This window comes from Heloderma suspectum, chromosome 1 (assembly GCF_057233095.1).
Source record: "Heloderma suspectum isolate Gila_16-S chromosome 1, 16-S_ref, whole genome shotgun sequence".
Classification (NCBI taxonomy): Eukaryota; Metazoa; Chordata; class Lepidosauria; order Squamata; family Helodermatidae; genus Heloderma; species Heloderma suspectum.
This window is the reverse complement of record NC_139458.1, coordinates 354,236,118-354,246,041: the sequence shown is the minus strand read 5'-3', so window position 1 is coordinate 354,246,041 and position 9,924 is coordinate 354,236,118.

Genomic DNA, 9,924 nt, shown 5'->3' with positions numbered 1-9,924 from the left:
AAGAGCCACCCGGCACCCCCTTAGCCCCGCCCTCTACGCCCAGCACCGCGTTCCCACTGGCTCCGCGAGACTCCTCCGCCCTTCCACCCGCCCCGCACTTTCGTCACGGAGGGCTCGGCTGAAGGCGGGGACGTCGTCTCGTGACGGGCGCGGAGAAAGGCCGCCTTTGTGCTGCGTGGAGAAACGGGGGCTGGGCTGAGGCGGGTGCGGTGTTCCCGTTCAGGGCGGGTTTCTGCGAACAGAGTATCTTCGCGGCCGGTGCTTTAGTCAGAGGCGTGCAGGAAGCCTTGCGGAGAGCCATGGGACTTGCACGCGTTATTGTAATTACTGGCTTGTAGCCAGCGCTATCATTCCGCTGGCGAAAGCACTTAGAGCGCGTTTACTACGCATGTATTTCTCCTTCCCACCGAAGAGTTTAGGGCGGAGTACGTGGGGATATCGGGTGTTAGTCCTACGTAGAGTAGACCTATTGAAATAAATGAGATTTTAGTGAGTCATGACTAACTTCAGTCGTATTCATTTCAGTCTGTCTACTCTACGTAGGACTGACACTGGTGGATACTACACACTCTCTTTTATCCTTACACCACAATTGCAAACGATTCTAATAGAAAACTCCCTCGGCTAGGTTTTGTTTTATTTGACTTTTGAACCACTTGCCAGAAAAGCAGGGTTCAAGACAGTTCTAGAAAAAGTCATATCTACAATTGTTTTCATTCAATCGTCTGAGATCAAGTTCTCCAATATTTGCTTTATAATACACATTCATTGATGTTGTTCTTTTCTTGTTTAGCTGAAAGCCATTATGTGAGATAATTCTCTTCCAACAAATTTCTTTCTTGTCTATCTGATTTGCCAGAAATCCCCAGATAAGCATAAAGGATAGTTGGGATGTACCAGAGTTTGGTTCGTGGAACCTGTTTTCAGTCCCAGGGTTCAGCCTTGGAACATATGATGCAATATGACGCTCCCTTGGGAGGAAAGGCAGTACATTAATAAAATTAATAATAGTAATAAGAAGAAAGAAAATCCACCCAGATAAATATGGACTAATAAACAGTATATAAAAGTATATTAAAATCTGTCTTACAAAAGGTCTGATCCATCATTTATATAGCAAAGTGCAATTTTGAGCTTCAGTGCCTACTTAGTGCACACTGCAAAAGTTCTAAGCTCTGTAATAAATATAAAGTTCAGTGATGTGTGGTGGTTGTCTCTTTCAAAGAGTCTTGTATCATCTTAAAGACCAACACATTTATTATAGCAAATAAGCTTTCATGGACTAGAGTCCGGTTCATCAAATGCATGAAGTGTTATCCTCAGTTGGCAACTTGGCAGGTATAAGTATACACAAAGGGGTAAATGGACAAAAAAAACGGTGAAGTCCAAAAAATACAGTATGTGATCATTCAGTCAGGGTGTGTATGTATGTAAAATAAGCACAGCAACCATTCACAACAGCAGTAACTGGTGATAACATAATCACTTTAGCATTGCTATGCAAGTGAACACGTGTAGTGGGAAAGGAAACCATAGTCTATATTCAGAGCCAGACAAATATAATCAAATGTTTTTAGAGACCTGGTGTAGTGTAGTGGCTAACAGTGCAATCCTATGCATTTCTACTTAGACGTACGTCCCAGTGTGTTTTGTGGGGCTTAGTCCCAGGACAGTGTGTATAGGATTACAGCCTAAGAGATGAACTGTGAATCAGGAAGGCCTTGGTTCAAGTTTTGCTTTGCCATGCACTCACTTAAGTGTTTTTAGACAAGCCACTCTCTCTTAACCTGTTCTCCCATCTGCAATATGGGGAATAGTAATACTTATTTACATTATAGGATTGCTGTAAGGATTTCAACTAGATAATGCAGACAAAGCCCTTAAAGGCTCTACACAAATGTGTTATTACTAGTTTTATTTCATCTCATGCTGGAGCCTCCCTTTGAAATTCTTCTTGTTGGACAATGGTCAGTAAATGTCCAGGGTGACTGACACGTTCTATTAGTTTCTGAACGTTGCCATTTCTGATGTCAGATTTGTGTCCATGTATCCTTTTGTATAGAGACTGACTTGTTTATCCTCTGTAGAAAGCCAAAGGGAACTGCTGGCAGGTGATTGCGTATATCATGTTGGAAGGTGAGGTGAATGGGCCCCTGATGTTGTGGCTGATGTTATTAGATCCTGTGATAGTGTTCCCAGGGTAGAGTGGGGACAAAACTGGACTTATTGCAGGGTTTGGTCCCTGTATGTGTGCCCCTGTCATGTCACCTGTTGTTGCTGGTGAGTAGCTGTTCTAGGTTAGGGGGACAGGCCTACCACCCAAGGCCTGCGAGGGGGAAGTATCATTATCCAGGATGGCCTGTAGTTCTTTAATGAGACATTAGAGTGGTTTTACCTAGAAGCTATGGGTGACAAATGGTGTTCTGTCACTTTCTCTTCTTTTTTTCAAAGGAGACTTTTTAATAATGAGCATTCAAATGTCACAAACGCTGGTTAACAGCAGCAGAACATATCAGGGCAGGCTTGTATTGGTGACCTCAATGTTACTGTCTTCTGTAAAATGCAGTTTTCAGAGTAAATAGGCCTTAGGCAGGCTAGTGTTTCTTCATCTGAGTCCCCTATCTGCAATATGGGACCATCTTGACCTTACTGACTATGTTGTTGTTGTTCAGTCGTATCCGACTCTTCGTGACCCCATGGACCATAGCACGCCAGGCCTTCCTGTCCTCCATTCTCACCCAGAGTGTGCTCAAGTTCATATTCATTGCATCGGTGATGCTATCTAACCATCTCATCCTCTGCTGTCCCCTTCTCCTTTTGCCTTCAATCTTTCCCAGCATCAGGGTCTTTTACAGGGAGTTTTCTCTTTGCATTAGGTGGCCAAAATATTTGAGCTTCAGCTTCAGTATCTGTCCTTCCAATGAGCAGTCAGGGTTGATTTCCTTTAGGATTGACTAATTTGACCTCCTTGCAGTCCAGGGAACTCGTAAGAGTCTTCTCCAGCACCACAGTTCGAAAGCATCCATTCTTCGGCGCTCAGCCTTCCTTATAGTCCAGCTCTAACAACCGTACATTACTACTGGGAAAACCATAGCTTTGATTAGACGGACCTTTGTTGGCAAGGTGATGTCTCTGCTTCTTACTATGCTGTCTAGGTGTGCCATAGCTTTCCTCCCAAGGAGCAAGCGTCTTTTAATTTCATGGCTACAGTCACCGTCTGCGGTGATCTTGGAGCCCAAGAAAATAAAATCTGTCACTGCTTCCATTTCTTCCCCTTCTATATGCCAGGAAGTGATGGGGCCAGATGCCATGATCTTTGTTTTTTTAATGTTGAGTTTCAAAACCAGATTTTGCACTCTCCACTTTCACCCTCAACAAGAGGCTCTTTAGATCCTCTTCGCTTTCTGCCATTAGGGTGGTCTGCGTATCTGAGGTTGTTGATAATTCTCCCGGCAATCTTAATTCCGACCCGTGATTCATCCAACCCGACGTTTCTCATGATGTACTCTGCATATAAATTAAAGAAGCAGGGCAATAATATACAGCCTTGTCGTACTCCTTTCCCAATTTTGAACCAATCGGTTGTTCCATGTCCGATTCTTACTGTTGCTTCTTGACCCTCATACAGGTTTCTCAGGAGACAGAGAAGGTGGTCTGGTACTCCCATCTCTTTAAGAATTTGCCACAGTTTGTTGTGATCCACACAAAGGCTTTAGCATAGTCAATGAAACAGAAATAGATGTTTTTTCTGGAATTCTCTTGCTTTCTCCATGATCCAGTGAATGTTGGCGATTTGATCTCTAGTTCCTCTGCCTCTTCGAAACCCAGCTTGTACTTCCGGTAGTTCTCGGTTCACATGCTGCTGAAGCCTAGCTTGTAGGATTTTGAGCATAACCTTGCTGGCATGTGAAATGAGCGCAATTGTGCGGTAGTTTGAACACTCTTTGGCATTGCCCTTCTTTGGAACTGGAATGTAAACTGACCTTTTCCAGTCTTGTGGCCACTGTTGAGTGTTCCAAATTTGTTGGCATATTGAGTGTAGCACTTTAACAGCATCATCTTCTAGGATTTTAAATAGCTCAGCTGGAATACTGTCATCTCCGCTAGCTTTGTTGTTAGTAATGCTTCCTAAGGCCCACTTGACTTCCCTCTCTAGGATGTCCAGCTCAAGTTCAGTGACCGCACTATCATGGCTATCAGGGACATTCAGATCTTTCCTGTATAGTTCTTCTGTGTATTCTTTCCACCTCAATCTCATCTGCTTCCGTGAGGTCCCTGCCTTCTTTGTCCTTTATCATGCCCGTCTTTGCACAAAACGTTCCCTTGAGATCTCCGATTTTCTTGAAGAGATCTCTAGTCTTTCCCATTCTGTTGTTTTCCTTGATTTCTTTGCATTGTTCATTTAAGAAGGCCTTCTTGTCTCTCCTTGCTATTCTCTGGAACTGTGCATTCAGTTGGATATATCTTCCCCTTTCTCCTTTGCTTTTTGCTTCCCTTCTTTCCTCAGCTACTTGTAAAGCCTCCTCAGACAGCCACTTTGCTTTCTTGCATTTCTTTTTCTTTGGGATGGATTGAGTTGCTGCCTCCTGAACAATGTTACGGACCTCTGTCCATAGTTCCTCAGGCACTCTATCAGGTCTAATCCCTTAAATCTGTTCCTCACCTCCACTGTATATTCATAAGGGATATGATTTAGGTTATACCTGAATGGTTTAGTGGTTTCCCCTACGTTCTTCAATTTAAGCCGAAATTTTGCAAGAAGCAGCTCATGATCTGAGCCACAGTCAGCTCCAGGTCTTGTTTTTACTGATTGTATGGAGCTTTTCCATCTTTGGCTGCAAAGGACATAATCAGTCTGATTTCGATATTGACCCTCTGGTGATGTCCATGTGTAGAGTCGCCTCTTGTGCTGTTGGAAAAGAGTGTTTGCGTGTTCTCTTGGCAGAACTCTATTAGCCTTTGTCCTGCTTCATTTTGTACACCAAGGCCATGCTTGCCTGTTATCCCGGTGATTTCTTGACTTCCTACTTTAGCATTCCAATCCCCTATGATGAAGAGGACATCTCTTTTTGGTGTTAGTTCTAGAAGGTGTTGTAGGTCTTCATAGAACCGATCAACCTCAGCTTCTTCGGCCTCAGTGGTTGGGGCATAGATGTCAGGAGTGCTCTAGCGGCCTCTTTCAGTGCACTCCAATAGCCAATTCAAGACACAGACGAAAGGATTCTTTTCAAGACTTTATTCCATTTACAACTTAATGACTCTTTCAGATGCTATTTACCAGTGACTAAGCAAGGAACAGCAGAGTGGCCTATGCGCCGAGTAGGCAGTTGATCCCCGTTTGAAGGAGAGTCACGTGAAGACCCTGAACTTATGGGCTACGGAGTGATCCTCCCTCTTTGGGTCCACAGGAGGCGGCCATTGCTTGCGCGCCAAACGGGCGCTACGCCTCCTTTCTGCGCCCTCCATCGCTCGTCGCTCCCTGCATCTGCGTCGAGCATCTAGCAAGCCTCGTTCCCGCACTTTCTCACTGACATCACTATCTCAGGAATGCCGGCAGGAGGAATCTCCGCCAGCTGCTGTGCCTGTGAGGGATGAGCTGGCTCCTCTCCCACGGATGGCTGATCCTCCTCAGAATCAGAACTGCTCTGGGGTTCTATCGGCTCATTTTCTACCCTGACATCAGACTTGAATTACTGTGATGTTGAATGGTTTGCCTTGGATTCGTACTGAGATCATTCTATTGTTTTTGAGATTGTACCCCAGTACTGCTTTTCCCACCCTTTTGTTGACTATGAGTGCTACTCCATTTCTTCTAAGGGATTCTTGCCCACAGTAGTAGATATAATGGTCACCTGAATTAAATTCGCCCGTGCCTGTCCATTTGAGTTCACTGATTCCCAAGATGTCGATGTTCAATCTTGCCATCTCATGTTTGACCACCTCCAGCTTACCTTGATTCATTGATCTGACATTCCAGGTTCCTAAACAATATTGTTCTTTACAGCATCGGATTTTCTTTTCACCACCAGACACATCCACAGCTGAGTGTCCTTTCGGCTTTGGCCCAGCCGCTTCACTCTTTCTGGCGCTACTTGGAAATACCCTCTGCTCTTCCCCAGTAGCATATTGGACACCTTCCGACCTGAGGGGCTCATCTTCCGGCGTCATATCTTTTAGCCTTGTGATACGTTCCATGGGGTTTTCTTGGCAAGAATACTGGAGTGGGTTGCCATTTCCTTCTCCAGTGGCCCACATTCTGTCAGAACTCTCCACCATGACCTGTCTGTCTTGGGTGGCCCTGCACGGCATAGCTTATGGCTTCATAGAGTTACACAAGCCCCTTCACCACAACAAGGCCGTGATCCATGAAGGGGTAGTGACTATACAGGGACATTTTAAAAGTTATTGATAATATATGTAAAGTGCTTTGAACTATATAAAAGGATATCATTGTTATTATCATCATCATCTTGTCGCTACCGCAAGTCATGGTCAGATGTCAAACTAAGGTGAACTGCTAGTGTCATCAATGCAAAGTTTAGAAAAGTTGGTAAATCAACAACCAGCAAAATAGTGAGGGCCAAGATCTTATTGATCAGCAGGCACTAAATAAATGTTAGGTAATAGCAGTAGGTGAGATGGGGATATTAGAGTGCAATTCTGAATGCCTGTTTGTCAAAGCAATCCTCTGTTACTTCAGCAGTTCTGCTGACGTCTGAGGGGATAGGATATTCAGAATACTCAAACATGTATTCAGGACAATAGCCAAAATGAGGATTTACTTCTCTCCTCCCCCTTCTTTAACTTATGTATGTGTGTATGCATATGCATGTATGTATCTTTATATATATGTGCACATGTATGTATACTTTAATTACTGGTATTGACCGCAAGTATGACTGCGTCTTCCACAGCACAGAACTTCTCAAGAACCCTCAGATTCATTAAATAGTCAACCAAAATAGTTAATAGATACTGCATATTGCAAATGGGTCTGCAACAGATTAGAAACCTGTTGTTTTATTACAACAGATCGAACATCAACTTCAGAACAGAATAACTGTCAGATCCTAAAATATGGATCCAGATTGCCATATTGTTTTGCATTTGATTTCATTATTAACCAGAGTTCGAGTGCTGAGCTGGGGGAGGAACCCTCTTCCACTTCTTTCAGTTTCCATGAGATTGCTTAGGACTCCACTTCACCCTTTTCAGCTCTTCAAAAGTGCAGGGCTTCTTGCACACTGTTCTTGGAAGCAGTCATTCAAATGACCTATCTAGGGCTTTGGCCTGTAATGGAACAGCATGCACTGCAGGTCATGATAGACCGTAACACAGACAGTCTCCAACTTGATTGGCCTTCAGCAGTACTAGCTAGGATTGGCTGTGAGTATAATTGGAGTAAATCCCATTCACTGCTGTTACTCTTATGTCCTTTAGTTTCCAGTGGTATTCCTACCCAAGCTGGGACTCTGGTTTTCTGTGAGTTCTTGTCTCCAGTGTCAGGGGGGCTGCTCTTCTGTCTGTCTCTGATGTTTCTGCCTGCTATGGATTCTGGCTGTATCATCTGATTTGACTCTCCTGTATACTAATTCTATGAGTTCAAGACCTCTTATTATCCAGTCTTCCTTGACATACTACCCTCCAGAGTTAATATGCTCTGTTCCTCCTTGCTTAGGGACTGCCTTCATGACCTGCGGCCCCCTTTTTTGGCTCTGCTACTGATTCTTCTGTGGCAGTAATTGTGACCTTTTCCTTTGCAACTCTGCCTCCTAATTCAAGTAAAGGTTTTCTTCTTGGTCCTGGTGAGGTTGCTTACCCACGAGTTCACCTACATACTATTTCTGAATTAAATGGGCTTGCTCCTGAGTAAGTATGCCTTGGATTGCAACCTTACAAGCACAATCCAATGTCCGTTTGCTTGGAAATAAGTCCCAGTAAATCAGGGTGGATTTATTTAAATCATCTAGAAAAAAGGCCAATTAAAATAATTTATTTAAATAATTTATTTATTTAAACCACTAAAATGTGTTAATTTACAACTAAATAGAGCATTCATGCTATGTAGGAGAGCATACTTTTTATAATTTGAAAAATAATTTTAACTACACAAAGTAGGTAACAATCCAGAACGTTTGCTCTTTGCAGCATAAGTGTCTTTGCACACATATCTTTGTCTGTTTAGGGACAACTAAGGGCCCAGAATTTGTCAGAAACAAGGGCTTGTAGTTATTGAAGACAGGAGTTTATTTTCATAGAATAAAAAGGAAATGTTCTTGGCTGCAAACCTATGTAGATCTGCCTAGGGGACTGCCCTGTAAGTATTCACATTTGGAGAGCTAAGCAAATTGGAGAGCTTAGAGGAGGAAGTAGGCATATACAAGGATCATCCATCCAGGTGGGCACAGAGTGGATAATCCTCCCAGTGATATTCAGGGAGGCAGCCCTGCCACCCCCCTGCCCCAGTGAGAGTCAATCCCCAAATAACAATATTGAGTATATGACCTGCTGTTACCATATTTATAATACTTGACCTCAGCAAGATATTTTTCCCAGGGTTCTTTATTTACATAGAGCAGCAGTCCTTTAAATCACTGTGTTTGGTAGGACAAGTTGATTCAACTAAGTCTAGGTTTAACATGCTGAATCAAATGCATGAGAAGCTTGCAGTATTTTTCTTTAAAATCTAAACTCTAAAAATGTAAAAATTGTCAATTTTTACATTTTAAACATTGTAATCTATCTTGTATTGAAATCTGTGGGGCTTATTCTACATGCACTGAGCAATCCTGTACATGTTTAATCAGAAGTAAACCCCACTGAGTTCAATAGGGTTTACTCCCTGGTAAGTGATATTGGATTGAAAGCATACTCACTTAAAGAAATTAATAACTGTCCGAGTTAATTGTCAGTGCCAGGGTATCGACAAGGTAGGAGAGGGGCTGTAGTTCCGATGTAGAATACCTGCTTTGCATATAAGAAGTCCCAGGTTTGATGCCTGTTATCTCCACGTAGGGGAGGAAAAACTCCTTTCTGAAACACTGGAGAGCCACTGCCAGTCAGTGTCGACACTACTGGGCTAGATGGACCAAGGGTCTCTCAGTATAAGGCAGCTTCCTGTGTTCCTTGTAGTCTAGTTTTTTGTTTCCCAGAGAAAGATGCCTCCGAGAAGGGGAATGGGGTGACGATAACAGCTTTCATCTGTAATTTGAAGTAGGCTCTGGTGCTGGAAAAGGTTTTTCCCCCCACACCATTTTTTAAATTATAGGTATATATCACTATAACACACTTTCATTTGGATGGTATTTTGCTTTAGCACTACTTTAAAATCTATTAAAAATTAATAGGCGATTAAAAGCCCCCCCCCCACCTCCCCCAGGTGTGACGAGCTATGAAACCGATGTGTCACTGCCCAGATCAAAACCACCTCTTTAAAAAGCATGGAAGAGTAGTGCTAGGGGCAAATAAACCTGTAAGGCTGCTCTTCAGTCCTTCTCTAAAGAACAAACGAAAAGTCGAAACGCGCCCTAACGATTCCGCAATAAATCCTCCTCCTCTGGAAGCAGCCTATGTTCCAGTCTGAACGTGGGAGTTCTGTTTAGCTACCGTGCCTAGATTAGCTATTGATAGTTTGAGCCGTAATCCTTTTAGAAAGCCATCTACGCTGCTGACCCTGTCTTGTGGCAGTGAACTCCCTACGGGCGCAATCCTATGTATTGTTCAGACAAATAGTCCTACAACTCCCAGCGTTCCCCAGTCCCCATTGTAGGACTTTCCCCCCCGCTGTCTTAATATGCCTAGGATTGAGCCTTAAATTAAGTATGAATTGTGTGAATAATCGTGTTAGTCCTTAAACTACTGCCAGTCAGATCGACTGGTAGCCCCCAGTGCCTTTGTTCATCGATACAAACATATCGACATATA